General features: G+C 46.7%; 1 protein-coding gene across 3 annotated transcripts in view; it reads right to left on the reverse strand.

The window, feature by feature from the left end:
- LZTS2 (leucine zipper tumor suppressor 2) overlaps nucleotides 1-5,990 on the reverse strand; it is a 123,094-nt gene extending 117,104 nt beyond the window's left edge. For all 3 annotated transcript variants that reach the window (XM_075612458.1, XM_075612459.1, XM_075612462.1), the window contains exon 1: nucleotides 5,790-5,990. The gene's annotated coding sequence lies outside the window, so the exon portion shown is untranslated. The remainder of the gene's footprint in view (nucleotides 1-5,789) is intronic.
- Between the last annotated feature and the right edge of the window lie 10,990 nt (nucleotides 5,991-16,980).

The following is a 16,980-nucleotide window of genomic DNA, read 5'->3' on the forward strand; positions in this document are numbered from 1 at the left end:
AGAAAATGTTTGGCAGCTCTTACTTCAATTCAAATGTGAGTGTTGATTATGGAAGACTTGGCTCTTAGGGTATTTGGAGATCACTCCGTGATAAAGCGGTTGAGGTCGCGAAATGCGTAGGAGGTTCTTTATGCCTTTATTTTTAACTATGGGCAAAGAAAATGTGTATCTTTTGACTTTTTGGAGTCCACCTCTCAATCTTTATTCAGTAGTGAACCACCGCGTGTTTGCATCTTCTTCACCTTATTTGTATATCACACCTATATCCCTCTTATTAGCGATGCTTTAGATCAGGGGCGCAAAGTTTTCTCCCTGCACCCCCCTGCCTGCTCCCGCCCTTCCCCACTGCTCGGCTCCAAGTTTGTGCACCCCTGCTTTAGGTAGCAGGTTATATAATTAGATGAAAATGTGGTGTTCCAATACAAATGTATTGCTGCCAGTCACACCCTAAGCAAACTGAAAATGTAATGCATGCAGAGTGTTAAAGTATCTTCAATAAAGTACCTCCTGACGAAGTACTTGGTACGAAACGCGTAGAGGTCACGACAGGTCATCCTGCGCGTGTATGCTGGTAAGCTGAGACGGAGCCTGCAGGAGACAGCAGCGGTTTTATCCATCTCTGCGGTGCCGAGATCTGGATCCTGTGCAGCCACCGCGAGTCTGCTGACTGTCTCAGTGTGAGTGTCCGTTTCCCCTTGCCAGTGCCCAACCCTATGGCGGTTTCTAAACAAATCTGTTGATAGGTTGTTTTCATGTTTGTTTTTTTCTTTCATGTTTTTTATATAAATTTTACTGTATTTGTATACTGTGCAGCTTAGGGTTTAGTCACCATTAGGTGTTCTCCTTGGTAGTACTTAGCCGTTCAGCTGCACAGCTGTTCTGAGGTGGGGTTGGATCCCCTCAGTTTTTGTGTATTTTTAATAAATTACCTTCCATTAATCCCTGGTGCGCATTTGTGCATTTTTTATTATCTTGTTCAATGAAGGCTATTCACAAATGAGCCTTCCCAATGAAAACAACACGCTGCATTATAATTATTGTTGTTTCAATCTCACATAAATACTATTACCATCAGTTATGTCACCTGTATGTTGAAGGTCAGCACCTGCAACATGCAAACTATTTAAGGGGAGAAGACAAATTAGTGGCTCTTACAGTGTGCACCTAGCTGCCTCATTACAGAACCCTACTGTAAAACCCACACACAAAAAGAATGTGCCATTAATTCCTGTAAGCATGGACACCGTCACAAAACCGTACACAGACTAACACCAACTGCATTTGCACTACTTTCTCACAAACACTGTACTTCTAATTTTGATCCACTGTTTTTTTATTTCTCTCTGTTCCCCAGAACACTTCAAAATTAGGAAGCAAAAAAAAAAAGTCTAGTATTGCAATTGTATGTTTATCTTTATTTATATTGTGCTTTACAATACACGTGACATAATAATATAACACAATGGGAAGAAGCGCTTCAGACAAAACAATAGGAAAGGGAGTACCTGCCCTGAAGAGCTTACAATCGAAGTGGTAAGAAATTACTTAGACAGTACGGGAGACCTCCAGAAAGTAATAAAGTTTTGAAGCAATAAGTAACTAAAGAAGCCACTTAAAAGTACAAATCAATATTTTTATTGATTTTGTAAAACCACTTTATGCTGTCTACATGATTTTCTTACCGTCCTCTTAGATGTTGTATAGATCAGCTTGATTATTTTGGTGAGGGAAGTTTGCAACCAGTTTACAATTTCCTCTAAACAGAAATAACAAGGTCGCTGCCCAATCTAAGGGCGTACCCCTGCCAGCTCTCCTCGGCACCTCGCGCCCCCCCTCCCGACCCCGGTGTCAAATGACGCGGGGTCATGTGACGTCACATCGCCATGGTAATGTGAAGTCACGTGACCCCCGCGGCGTTATTTGACGCCGGGTTACCAGGACGACGCGTTGCTGGAAGGGAAGGTAAGTGTGTTATAGAGGCCTCGCGCAGGTCCCCGGCATTTAATTTAAATGCCTGGCGGGAGAGCGCGGGACCTCTATAACTGCTACGCGCCCCCCTCCCCAGAAAATCTAGCGCCCCGCCCCCCAGTTTGCGCACCACTGGCTTAATCTGTAAAGACCTACAACGATGGTCCATCCAAAAATGTTACATGGCTGAGAGCTTCAACTTTGTTGGAATTCCAATATAAATTATGCTCAATCTTAAAGCAGCAGCATAAGCGACAGTATGGTTTTTTTTGTTTTAATACGCTTGATGTAGGGGGTCTCCAGAGATGAACCGCGTTGATTTCACCTCCAGGAACGCCCGTAGTGGACGTCGGTATCTCTCTGCAGGTTTAAAGCTCCCGCGACACTAGGGATGATGTCACAGCTTCCTAATGGCCCGCAGGACATGGGACTTTTAAACCACCATATTGAGAACCCAGCCGGGCTCCAACCGGCGGCACCTACAAAGGCAAGTAACACAGGAAGCAGGGGGTCCACGGAACTGAAATCAACGCCGTCCACCTCCAGAGATCCCCCTGCTTGAAACATGTTTTAAAACATACTATTGCTTGGATTGCTCATTTAAGTGTAGACACCATATAATCTTTTTATAGTCACTTCTGCTCAGCCATTTGTCCAGTTTATGATGTGCTAGTTAGCTCTGCTCAGTTTGGCCAGTTTCATGGGACTTCTTAGCACTATGGCCAGGATGCATCAAGCCGTGATGTGGGGTATCGCATCGAATTGGAGGAAACCTCTTTTCATGTCAATGGAAGTTACCACTAGACTGCGATACCTTGCATCGAAGCTTGATAAATTCCAGGCCTGTCTTCTCTTTACTCCACGTGTCTCTACAGCTGCCTAAGGCTAGGCCCCAGTGCCACCGCTGCACGCGCGCCCGCGAGGCTGGCGGCGCGTGCACCAGATTCCCCGGTCTGCAGTGAGCTGCAGGAAGAGAGGCCGGGGAGGGGCGTGGCAGGGGAGCGGCCATGACTACACGGGCAGGTTCGCCCTCATTTGCTGAACCGCGGGGGGCGTGGCCTAGCGCTCCGTCGCGAGTCCTGCTCTCCAGGAGAAACTCTCGCCATAGCGCTGCGGCCCCCCTCGCAGCGGGCCCAGCGCCATTGAGGGGAGGGCTCTCGTCCCTGCAGCATCCACCACAGCGGGCGCTGCAGTAGCATGCGGGGACTCAGCCTTACGCCTAAAACTCTTTTCACATACTATCAATGTCCGCCAAGCACCTTACCTCTAACTTCAAAATACATCTAAATTATGACTATTCACTAAACTAGAGTATACTCATATATATACTCTAACCAATGTATTCATACTGTTTTTGGTAGTTTCCCCGTGTGCCGATTAAATTGTAAGCTCTTCAGGGCAGGGTTTCTTTTCTGCCAATGTTCCATATATGTCTTGATGCACTTATTTCTCCTGTATCATTATATTCCCTGTATTATTATTATTATAGTTTATTCGTATGGTGGCCAACATTTTCCTCAGCGTAGTACACTGGGAGGGAGGACAATAACATTGTATGATAAGAGTACATATATGTTAAGACAAACAGACATTAGGACGGAGTTCCCTGTCCCAATGATCTTATAATCTAGAACATTAGTTTCCAACCTTTTCTTTAAGAAACCCTATAAAACTTTATTGTGATATTCTGCGTGGCCCCTTTGTAATAGCGCATCTGAGATCAGATGCATTGTAAGGAACCCCAACCCTCTCTAATAGTGCATCTGAGATCAGATGCATTGTAAGGAACCCCAACCCTCTCTAATAGTGCTTCTGAGATCAGATGCTTTGTAAGGAACCCCAACCCTCTCTAATAGCGCGTCCGAGATCAGATGCTTTGTAAATTCTTCTGTATTTAGTACAATTTTCAAATGACCAGAAAATTGCATGGACCCCTTTAGAGATGTCCTAGGAACCCTAGTTGAAAAATACTGATCTAGAAGGAGGGGAGCGAGTGGAGGCACAAAAAAAAAAAAAGGTGTGAATTTGTATTTATTTTTTACCAAGAGTTTGGCCATAAACATCAGGACTCCGGGTATGCAGTGGTGGGATGAAAGAAACTGAAAAAGGTGAGGAGAGTGTATTGTAATGATTTAAAAAATTATAATGGACTGCGTACTTAGTAACGCTACAAAAATAAAAATATGCATATATACATAATAGCTGGCTGTAGCTGTAAGAATATTTCAGTGTACAAGAGAAATACAGAGTCTTATCAATCTGTCATATCAATCTGAGTCCTCTGACCCTCTGTCATTAAAGGAAAACAAAAGCTTTAGAATTTGGCATTAAAGTGTGATTAAAAAGCCAAGTGATAAATATTCTAACATAATATATGACTGAAGCATGTTAGAACAAGGGGAAAACGCAGTGCTTTCAAAATTACAGGGTTAACAAGGCGAAATCCAGAATAAAAGATGCTCACTGGAAGCTTTTTAAGAAAATAAATATATATACAGCTACTAATTCTGGAACGAATATCAGAGAAAAACAGAGGGGAAAAAAACACTAGGAAACGTTGTCCAAAAATATGCTTGGAAACACTGGAACATGTTCTGCTTTCTGCGTTAAATGTAACAAACATTTGCAGTATATTGTAGGATAGGAACACTAACTATACTATTTAAAAGTTTTTGATACACATTAAAGAGAAATAACATAACGCACACGGACACAGAATCGAATGCATCTTTTAGTTATAAGTTGGAGCACTCAGTGAAAAACTAGAGTAGTAATGAACCTGAATACTTTTTTCCTGTTTTGTTCCATAAATGGCTTGATACAAATATCTATTAAATCAACACTAAAAGGGAGTAATTTGCCAAACACCGTGCAATTTGCAGTTCTAGCTACTCAAGTAGCATTAGCATCATATGTCCATATAAAAGGGCATTATTGCAGTGTCACTTTATTCCAGTCATTATTAAACATGTCACCGTCCTCTATTCATGTGGCTAAGCCTAAGAACACAACATTTATAACACAGATCAATGTCAATGGTGATGGGGAGGACAACTCATTGCAAAACAGTGCTGAAGGGGTTAAACTGAGAAATAATGGCATGCAAACAGAAAAGCAACAAAAGCACCAAAGCACCCAGCAGGGACAGAATAACAACAGGGGATATCCAGTGAGGTTCTGTCTTGCCCAGCACTTAACGAGTCAAAGGAGAACCCATAGAATAAACAGGGATCTCCCAGATTAATGTAGAAACCCCATACATTGTAACTATATGTATATTAGATGTAAAACCCCATACACTGCAACTATATGTATATTAGATGTAAACCCCCCATACACTGTAACTATATGTATATTAGATGTAGAAACCCATACACTGTAACTATATGTATATTAGATGTAGAAACCCCATACACTGTAACTATATGTATATTAGATGTAGAAACCCCATACACTGTAACTATATGTATATTAGATGTAGAAACCCATATACTGTCAGATTAACGCACAAGTCACCATACAAACATTATAGTAATTGGGTGACATTGGCATCGCTAACCCCAGCAGGAAAAACTACATTATAACATCGTTTTAAAGTTTACCTCCACTTCCTATTACATTTAAAGCCAGGTTCTTGCCCTCCTACATGAAATACAAGTTGTGCCTTTCCTATCCCAGCGGAGTGAGTGCACTTTCACTCTGCTGCGTGCTCCTGAGCACAGGTTTGAAAGGTTTCTGGCTCACATGCTGTAGGGTGGAGGGTTTTAGTAATAAGGGATTTGTGGGAATCAGGCTGTGATATAAACAAACAAAATCCTCACTTTGCAGGAGATCCCGGCGCGGAGCCCTCATCCAAAATCATGGGTAATCCTATAAATCCCCGGGGGGTTTCAGTGCTGACCCCGCTCCGGACCCCACACTTCTCTCCCGGATCCCTGCGCTGTATCTGTCACTGCACCGCAGAGCAGCTGTCCCTGATCGCAGCCACACTGATCAACATCAGACAACCCCCCTGTCTCCTCCCCATTGGCAACAACGCTGCACATGCGCACTCTGGGGAAGCAGATCGCCAATGGGGCTCCAAGGAGGGAACTACAGAAAAAGGGCCCAGAAAGGGGTTGAACGACAAGCGACTCTAACATACCGTAGCTTTATAAGTTGCAACGTATTGTTATGCCATTAAATCAGGGACAAACATACAAATTGTGCTCGAAGTTGTAAGTCTGTATACAGTACCAATAATACAGTGGTGGTTGTGTGTTTGAATGCAATCTGCTACACTTCTTTTGTACATGGGGCAAAGAACATTGTATATTTTAAAGTGAGTTTTCAACCAAATATGTGAAAATATCACTTTGTGTGTCCTGTGAAAAATAATTGCACAATAATAAGCACAGATAGTTTTTGAGAATAATTGTAGCCAGCATAGAAAGGTTATTAGAGCCGGAATACAGACTGTTCTTTTAAATTTTATTTATTTTTTTACAGTATTTGTAACAGGGGTCCTCTAGAGCTGAACCGCACTATTTACAGCGATAGTTACCGTTTTAAATGTCTGCGTTCTCCTTTCCCAAGTAATCAAAATGGCCACCAAGCCGCAGGTCAATTGGAGGCCACAATGGATGACGTTGTGACTTCCTATTGGATGACCATGCCGGCCATGTTTAAATAACCAGGAATTGCACCGACATCTAAAATGGTACGTGTGTCAGTAACCAGGGGGCTCCTCTGAGCTGAAAATAGCACGGATCAGTTCTGGAGGACCCCCAGGTTGGAATATTGTACAAAAAAAATCAATTTCTATTTTAGACAGGTTCTGCTTTAAAATCCCCCCAAACCGTGTTTTCTTTTAAATAAAGTATCATTGATCATATTTTTAGAGGAACCGCCTAATCTAGTTCCAAAACATTGCCGGCTCACATAAGCCTGTCCCAGTTATTTGACAGCTCTAATATTACAGCTATTTATTGGCCATAAGGTGAAGAATGGGAAGGAGAGAGTGACACAAAGTCAGCTGTAAATACACCAGATTTATTAAGGAGAAACCTGTCCATGAAAACCAATAGTATTTTCTTGATTGATAATTATGGCTTTTGTCGGGAGATTTTGGTAAACGACCCCTAGTCCTGTGTTTAGGGTCCCAATACTGAGATTATATAAAGCTTGTATATACCCCGTAGGTACATCGTTGCCAAGAAAACCTCTTTTCTTTCTCATGAACTTATTCTGTAAGGTGTGATAAGCATAGAGGATGTGCTGTCGCAGAAAAGTACCATTAAAATCAATGGCACGTCATCTGATCTTATCACACCTTACAGAATAAGGGCCTAACTGTTATTCCATGTCATGCCATACAATACGTAAAGCTTGCATATCATGCCAGTGAAACCACTGCAAGGACATCAATAAATAAGATTGTAATAAAATGTCACCTCATGTGTTTAGATCCGTGGTTTCCAACCTTTTTTTGGTTAAAGAACCCTAAGTGAAATTCTGAGGAACCCCAACCATCTCTAAAAGCGCATCAGTGATCAGATAAATTGTAAGGAACCCCAACCCTCTCTAATAGTGTCTGAGATCAGATGTATTGTAAGGAACCCCAACCCTCTCTAATAGCGCATCTGAGATCAGATGCAATTGTAAGGAACCCCAACCCTCTCTAATAGCGTTTCTGAGATCAGATGCATTGTAAGAAACCCCAACCCTCTCTAATAGTGTCTGAGATCAGATGTATTGTAAGGAACCCCAACCCTCTCTAATAGCGCATCTGAGATCAGATGCAATTGTAAGGAACCCCAACCCTCTCTAATAGCGCTTCTGAGATCAGATGCATTGTAAATTCTTCTGTTTTTGATACCATTTTCAAATGACCAGAAAATTGCAGGGAACCTTTTTGGGTCCCGGGAAATCCATGGGTTCCTAGGAACCCTGGTTGAAAAACACTGGTTTAGATCCACATATACAGTACAGGCACACCCCGCATTAACGTACGCAATGGGACCGGAGCATGTATGTAAAGCGAAAATGTACTTAAAGTGAAGCACTCCCTTTTTTCCACTTATCGATGCATGTACTGCACTGCAATCGTCATATACGTGCATAACTGATGTAAATAACGCATGTGTAACAGGCTCTATAGCCTCCCCGCTTTTGCACAGCTTCGGTACAGGTAGGGAGTCAGTATTGCTGTTCAGGACGTGCTGACAGGCGCATGCGTGAGCTGCTGTTTGCCTATTGAGCGAAATGTACTTACTCGTGAGTGTACTTAAAGTGAGTGTCCTTAAAGTGGGGTATGCCTGTAATTCATCTTTTATATGGATCTTAGCAGTGTTTTCATTGATTCTCAGTGAGTAAACAATAACATGGATATTGAAGTAGGGGAGCCTGATTAAAATCCTAGCGTTGGCTCCTTGTGACCTTGGGCAAGTCACTTTATCTCCATGTGCCCAGGCACCTAACAATATATTGTAAGCTCCACGGGACAGTGACTCATGTCTGCAAACATTCCATGTACAGTGCTGCGTCCCCTACTTTGTTCCACTCTTTTAAATATTATGCAACTTTTTGGAGTTGAATCTTGAAATGTTTTAACTTCCACAAAGACTGAAATACTGATCCCTTACAAGGCTGCAGCCTCCAAGGGGTGGGCAACTCCAGCCATCAAGGGCCCCCCAACAGGTCTTCAGGATATCCCTGCTTCAGCACAGGTGGCTCAATCAGTGGCTCACTGACTGAGCCACTGATTGAGCCACCTGTGCTGAAGCAGGGATATCCTGAAAACCTGACCTGTTGGGGGCCCTTGAGGACTGGAGTTGCCCACCCCTTCTCTATACTTATTCCTCTAGACTTGGTTGTACAAGCTGCTTACTGCAGCCGGCTTAAGCTTTAAGGGAATCGCTCTTAAAACAGAATAGGCGACAGAGTGCTCCATTTAACCTGCTTATTTGCCAAGAATCATCTGAAACACAGTATGATATTTGAGAGTTCAAAACAATGGCTCTTATTCTGTAAACTGCGGCACAGCTGCTCTGCGGTGCAGTGACAGATACAGCGCAGGGATCCGGGAACACAAGTGTGGGGTCCGGAGCGGGGTAAGCACTGAAACCCCCCGGGGATTTATAGGATCACCGATGCTTTTGGAGGAGGGCTCCGCGCCGGGATTTCCTGCTAAGTGAGGGTTTTGTTTTTTTTTATGAGAGCCTGGGTCACATTCCCACAAATCCCTTATTACTAAACCATCCCAACCTACAGCATGTGAGCCAGAAACCCTACAAACCTGTGCAATCAGGAGCATGCAGCAGAATGAAGGTACATTCACTCCGCTGGGATAGAAAATATACAACTTTTATTTAATGCATAAGGACAAGAACCTTCATTTAAATGTAACTCTACTGACATTATCCTACAGAAAGCCCCATTGACATTGCACAGGATCCGCGCTATCGCAGTTTACAGAATAAGGGCCAATGTGTCGTGGGATCTTGTGGCAGCAATAAGATTCAGCCCAAAAATATGCCTATTCTAACAATTCACGGCTAGGGTGCCAGGTGTCTGGTATTGAACCGGACTGTCCTGTATTTGGACACTGTCCAGTAAAAAATTAGAGGTAATACTGGACATGTGTGTGTCCGGTATTACCTCTCTGGACTTAGTGATGTGACCGGCTTGGGGGGCCACAGGATTTCCCCAAGCAGGGCTGCTGCTAGGGGGCTGGGCTGCTTCCTCCATCCTGATTGGCTGCTGCTGGGTGTCAAGAGCCTGAGGGTGGGGCCAAGGAGAGGAGGAAACAGCATGGAGCGGAGAGAGGTGTGCGTGTGTAAGTCTCGAGCATGTGTATGTGTCTTGAGCGTGTGAGCGTATGTGTATGTCTTGAGTGTGTGTGCGTGTGTCTGGAGCGCATCGCACCTTTCACTATTGTGTCCAGTATTTTTGGTGAAGCCACCTGGCAACTCTACTCACGGCTAAAGACTTGAGTCCAGAAATGCATTGCCGACAACTGCGATAGGGAACAAATATGGATGAACGATAAACCAGGCTGTGTATTTTAACCCTCTCACTGCAAGACAGGGCCTTGCGATGCTAGATTTTCTGTGAGCCACAGCCATAAACTTTGAGTGTACAAAGAACAATGTTACATACCATACTGTTACAGCAAGTGCCCCGCACACAGCAACTGCTACTGAAGGCCTCAAAAATCATTAGGAAAGGCTCATTTATTCAGAAAACGAAAACATTCTCTTTTATTTGTACCAGAGGCAATTCCCAGTCATTGGAACAGGTCACAATTGTCCTGCATGTCAGGGTGACATAGGAGATCTGCGTTTATTAACTAAGAAATTCCTGTATCTGATTCCCCACTGAGAAACAAGGTTATTTTCTTATTTTTGTAAATGCTCTATTTTCATTAACAGTGAAATGGTAAAGAAAGGCTTTATGTGAACACGATGTGGGAACTGACAATGCATTAACCTCATCAGCACTGGAGAGGCCTGCGATGCCGATCTTAGTATTTTAATTATTACTAGTTAATACTGATATGGGCTGTGACTATACAGTGCTTTACTGCACTCATATATAATACAACATATACAGGGGAGAACCAGATACAGTATCAGTTATCACACAAACATGATATGGTTTAAAAATTCATGGTTTAAAGAATGTAAGAACAATTATCTCTCAAAACGTCACTGCATTGAACCTGCAGAGTCCTGACCTATTACATAAGTATGTGTTAACTTGGCATTAAAATAAAAAATGTTGTTTTTTTTCCCTGCCTCTATTAGATTGGACTTCAAAATATGTTGGTGCTTTAAAAATAAAGGTTCATAACAACAAGTTGGACATATCAATGACATGTGCTTGGAGATAGCAGAAGATGCTTTTTAGTTTCCCTGCATTTTCTCCCGTTTTTGGTCCTCACCAGTGGTGGATTTCCCATTAGGCCTGATAGGCCCGGGCCTAGGGCGGCAAAATTTAGGGGCGTAAAAAGTTAGGGGTGGCATACAGAGGCCCCGCTCTCTTCCCCACTGATTGCTAGGGGAGAGCGTGGGGCCTCTGTGAATGCCTACTTACCTTCTCCTTCGTGCTGCTGTCCTCCGTCTGCAGCATTACGGAGTCAAATGATGCTGCGACAAAACATGGTGACGTGTTGCCATGACAACGTGACGTCACAAGGCATTGCATCATCATGGAAACGCATCATCCCGCGACATTGTGGCGTCATTTGACGTGCAATGCTGCAGAAGGACGCGGGCAGCGCTGCAGGAGGAGGCGGCCCCCCGAGTAAGTACATATGGGTGTCAACATTTTAAATCCGCCACTGGTCCTCACAGTAAAAGGGATCTTTCTGCTGGCTGTAATACATCTCACATTGGGGTTAGATCCACTGGTGTAACTACCTCCCGGGATGCCCAGACAAGTCATGGGAGGTCCAGCTCGGGCGAGGCCCAAGGAGAGTCAGTACCCTCCCTCCCAATTCCTAAGCAGCAGCAATGGTTTAAATCAAGCATGTCAAACTCAAATGCTAACAAGGGCCACATAAACAAGGTTTAAGTCTAGGTGGGCCGCAAAATGTGTGTGTGTGTGTGTGTGTGTGTGTGTGTGTGTGTGTGTGTGTGTGTGTGTGTGTGTGTGTGTGTGTGTGTGTGTGTGTGTGTTGACCTCACTAACCGAACCAAAAAAAAAGCCAGACGTGAATGACTTCTGAACCCATTAACCAGTGTCAGGATGCCCCCTCTTAACAATTTCCAAAGCAGCAATCCCGCCTGGGATCTTACCTGATCCGCAGTCCCTCAAGGTACTATACTGGAGGGGAGGTGTTCCCTACCTGTCTTCCGATGTCTCCCGTGTGAAACTTGAGTCAGATCTGGAAGAAAGCAGAATAGGTTATTTCGGTGTAGGTATAGTGCAGTTAAGATAAAACAGAGAGAGTGGGTGAGGGTGACAGACAGAGGGTGGGAGAGAGAGAGGGTGGGAGAGAGAGAGGGTGGGAGAGAGAGAGGGTGGGAGAGAGAGAGAGAGTGGGAGAGAGAGAGAGAGAGAGAGAGAGTGGGGGAGAGACAGAGAGAGTGGGGGGGAGAGAGAGAGGGTGGGGGAGAGAGAGAGGGGGGGAGAGAGAGAGAGAGAGAGGGTGGGGGAGAAAGAGAGAGAGAGGATGGGAGAGAGAGAGAGAGTGGGGGGAGAGAGAGAGTGGGGGAAAGAGAGAGAGGGTGGGAGAGAGAGAGTGGGAGAGAGAGAGAGAGAGGGTGGGGGAGAGAGAGAGAGGGTGGGGGAGAGAGAGAGAGGGTGGGAGAGGAGAGAGGGTGGGGGAGAGAGAGAGAGAGGTGGAGAGAGAGAGAGGGTGGGGGAGAGAGAGAGAGAGGTGGGGGAGAGAGAGAGGGTGGGGAGAGAGAGACGAGAGGGTGGGGGAGAGAGAGAGGGTGGAGAGAGAGAGAGGGTGGGGGGAGAGAAGAGAGAGGGTGGGGGAGAGAGAGAGGGTGGAGAGAGAGAGAGAGGGTGGGGGAGAGAGAGAGGGTGGGGGAGAGATAGAGAGAGGTGGGGGAGAGCGAGAGAGAGGGTGGGGGGAGAGAGGGTGGGGGAGAGAGAGAGAGAGGTGGGGAGAGAGAGAGGGTGGGTAGAGAGAGAGGGTGGGGAGAGAGAGAGGTGATGACTGACTCACCGGGCCTGTTGGCGGCCCTGTCCTCATTCTCTCTCTACTTCCCCCCCATTTTCTCTCACCCTCTCCCATTGTCTCCCCCTATTCTCTCTCCCTTTCCCTCCCCACCCCCCATTCGCTCAATCCCCTCTATTCTCTGTCTCCCCACCCATCTCCCTTCTCCCCTCCCCCCCATTTGCTCAATCCCGTCTTCTCTCTCTCTCCCCCTCTCTTCTCTCCCCCCCTCATTCTCTCTCTGTCCTGCACAGATGTACACAGCCACTGACCTACAGACACAACACACAGACAGACCACAAAGACACTGACCACACACAGACACCCACACAGTCTTTGCTGGCCTGCACAGACACACACACACACACACACACTCCCCCCTACACACACACCCCAACCCCCCACACACTCCCCCCCCCCGCCCCCCCTCCCACCACCCCACACAAAGTGGAGAACAGCGACGGACAGACGGATGGATCATCATCCCCCACATTCCCCCTCCCATCCCCCTGCTGGTGTACCTGTCGGCATAAACAGTTGGGCCCGCTCGGAAGTTGGGCTTAACTTCCCCATCCGCACTACATGGTCCCAGCTTCACCAATGCGGGACGGACTCGGAGCCCTCTCCCCATCACATAACAGGTAAAATAAGAGGGGGGAAGTGTGAGAAGGTGGAGAGAAATAGAGGGGTTAGATGAGCAGGTATTTGAGAGGGGGAGTATAAGAGTGAGTGGCCCCGATTTTTGGTGGGTAGACATTGCCGAGATCAGCTCAGATGATTTGAAAGTGGTGCTTTTGCTACGGAAAAAATCACAGACCACTGCCCGCCCCCACGCCCATCTTCCGCAACATACGGACCGGGGGCAAAGGGAGCGCCAAGGGAGCGAGGGGGGGGGAGCAGAAAGGGGGTGATTGGCAAGGGGGTGATCGGCAAGGGGGGGGGGCGCAAGAAAGGGGGTGAGCGGCAAGGGGGGTGAGCGGCAAGGGGGGTGAGCGGCAAGGGGGGTGAGCGGCAAGGGGGGTGAGCGGCAAGGGGGGTGAGCGCCAAAGGGGGTGAGCGGCAAGGGGGGTGAGCGGCAAGGGGGGTGAGCGGCAGGGGGGGTGAGCGGCAAGGGGGTGATCGGCAAGGGGGGGCGCAGAAAGGGGTGAGCGGCAAGGGGGGTGAGCGCCAAAGGGGGTGAGCGGCAAGAGGGGTGAGCGGCAAGGGGGTGGTGAGCGGCAAGGGGGTGAGCGCCAAAGGGGGTGAGCGGCAAGGGGGGGTGAGCGGCAAGGGGGGTGAGCGCCAAAGGGGGTGAGCGGCAAGGGGGTGAGCAGCAAGGGGGGTCAGCGGCAAGGGGGTCAGCGCCAAAGGGGGGTTAGCTGCAAGGGGGGTCAGCGCCAAAGGGAGGTTAGCGGGCAAGGGGGGTCTGCAGCAAGGGGGGTGAGCGCCTCTACCTCGGGTCCCTGTGGCTGCCCGCCCGGCGGGGGGACATCGCGCAGCAGGCAGAGGAGCGGAAGGCAGAGACACACTCACCGTGTGCTCTGCACAAAGCGGAAGCCCCGCCCCCGGCTTCCTCTGACCTGCCTGCGACCAATCCCCTGCATCCCGGCCGGCATTCTAAGCCCCGCCTTCTTCATTCAAACCCATGCGGCCTTTCATCCAATCACCTGTCAGCATTCACTCACATAGAGAATACTTACCAGCTGCCGCATCCTCCTCACCGCCGCCGTAACCGGGACACACTGGGTGGGCCGCACAGATACTCGGTGTGGGCCGCATGCGGCCCGCGGGCCGCAAGTTTGACATGCCTGGTTTAAATGAACCCGTATGCAGTGCAGGGGAGGACAGGAGACAGAGCTGCTGCGCTCTCTCTTACAGCCGACTGGGTTCCGAGAGAAGAAGTGTAAGAGGGAGCACCAGCGCGGTCTCCTTTCCTGCCCTGAACTGCAGCCGGGTTCCTTTGAACCATTCCAGGTCACCGCGGTCATGTTGGATGGGGGTCCACTGCTGCTCACCGGTCGGGAGGGTCCCCTTAATTTTGTGCCCAGGGGGGCCCTTACATAGTAGTTACGCCACTGGTTAGATCCTGAATCAATGTTAAAACCTAGAATTATTCCATACCTGATTTGCCGATCACAGAAACATGTGCTTGTTTTGGAAAGGAAGACGGATATTATGTTATTGATTACTACTGATCTGGAAAGAATACTGGCAAAGTAGGTGAATTTATTCCAGCACAATAAGGGAAAAAACCACACAGAAATGAAAATTGAATAAAAAATGTTAATCGTAACAAACAAAAAAATATTATAAAGCAAACATTTTAGAAAAAGAGCCCCCTGATATTGTCAGAATGTTTGAAGTTCCAAAACCAGTTGATTTAAAGGAAAATGGGGCAAGACCTAATCCAGATGCAGTGAGGTGCTGGGAGATTTATACTCAGGGATGGGAAACTACACAGTGTTCAGAAGGGCAGTGTTCAGAAGGGCAGTGTTCAGAAGGGCAGTGTTCAGAAGGGCAGTGTTCAGAAGGGCAGTGCTCAGAAGGGCAGTGCTCAGAAGGGCAGTGTTCAGAAGGGCAGTGCTCAGAAGGGCAGTGTTCAGAAGGGCAGTGCTCAGAAGGGCAGTGTTCAGAAGGGCAGTGCTCAGAAGGGCAGTGTTCAGAAGGGCAGTGTTCAGAAGGGCAGTGCTCAGAAGGGCAGTGCTCAGAAGGGCAGTGCTCAGAAGGGCAGTGTTCAGAAGGGACCCTTTTTATTTGTTATCCTATCTTGTGGACAATTCACAACATTTTCATGGAAATTTGAGCAATTATAGGTCTGTCACAGGATATTATTACTTAAGAATTATTGAATAATCTAATAAATACTCTTTGGAATTTGTGACCGCATGATGACCTCATCAAGTACAAAGTTACAAAATGATGTTTAGCGAAGAAGTTAAGCACGTTATAAAGTGATTGAGACAGAGCAAGACTTATGGTCCAAAACGTCGACATAAAATGTTTCCTGATAAAGGACGGTCGCTAGGAGGACTGAAAAAACCTCATTCGTGAAACAACGTATCGTTCAGTAGTGGGAGGAGCTGGATCAACTCGTTACCGATGATGGAATCAGACAGTGGCGTTCTCTTATTCAGACGTACGTTTCACCAGGAGGACATTTTGAACACACACCTTGAACTCAAACTTCATAGTAATCTTAGAGTTCCAGATTAAATTACAACAGTTTAACACATTTATGAGCTATGAAGGAAAAACTCCTATTTCTCGTTTAATGAACATGAACCTACCGCAGCGTATCTGGTACTTGTTGACATTACATATGGAACGGTGATTCCCCCCACCCGGTGGGAGATTCGGCCATTACTGGTCGTGTGGTGCATGATACCTGCTGGTAACAGGAGGGCTGAGCTGTCCGCCGGTGGTAGTGGGGACACAGGAACAGGTTTCTGGGGTACATTACCCACATGGTTCTCTAGCAGTGCAGCGCCTCCATCTGCTGTAAGCTCCAGATAGGTGAAGGTGATCTCCTACAGTAGAACTATCACTTCTCCCCCAGTAAGATCACACACTAGGCGGGAGTATAACAACAGGAACGGTTTATTCTCTTGGTCTGACAGTTCAGGAACAAGGCATGTCTAGCCCACTGCAGTGTCTGGGATGGTCAACTTGAGGAGGCTCCCTGATCTACAACTACAGGTCAGGGCCCCTGCAGCTGTCCTGACTCTTCCCTGGCCTTCTAGTATGACCAGAGGTATAGGGTATCACTCACTCTTCCCCAAGGGGAAGAGGAACAGGGGAAGCCAAGCTCCAGGCAATCCTGTGTGATCCCTGCCTCTCTCAAGTGGTGAGAGGCACTACTAAATTTGGGGCGGCATTGCCCTTAAGTACAGCCAGGAGGAGGGCACCAGGTCTGTCCCATGATTGGAAATGCTCAGGCCTGATGTCACCGCCTCCCACTGTCAATCAAGTGCAGCACCAAGGAGGGGGAAAACCCCATGCTGACTAGCCTGATTCTACCAGGGCTTACTGCCAGGAGTAGGGCAGGTTAGTAGCCAAAGGCATGGCTACACAAAGTTACATACAATAGTAGATGTGGTTAAAAAAAGACATACTGTACAGTATGTCCATCAAGTTCAACCAATGCTAAATTTAGATGACAGATACTTTATCCTAAATTTGTTTTTACAGTACTTTTTATCCAGAGGAGGCAAACAAAACCCCCCAGTGAAACATCATCCAATTATGTCTCATAAGGTGGGAAATAAATTCCCTCCTGACTCCAAATAATGGCAATCAGATTACTCCCTGGATCAACATCCTTCCCGTGTTTACTTATTTGGTTATTACCTGTATACTTTTCCTATTTAAAAATGTCCAACTTT

Source organism: Ascaphus truei, chromosome 8 (genome assembly GCF_040206685.1).
Source record: "Ascaphus truei isolate aAscTru1 chromosome 8, aAscTru1.hap1, whole genome shotgun sequence".
Lineage (NCBI taxonomy): Eukaryota > Metazoa > Chordata > Amphibia > Anura > Ascaphidae > Ascaphus > Ascaphus truei.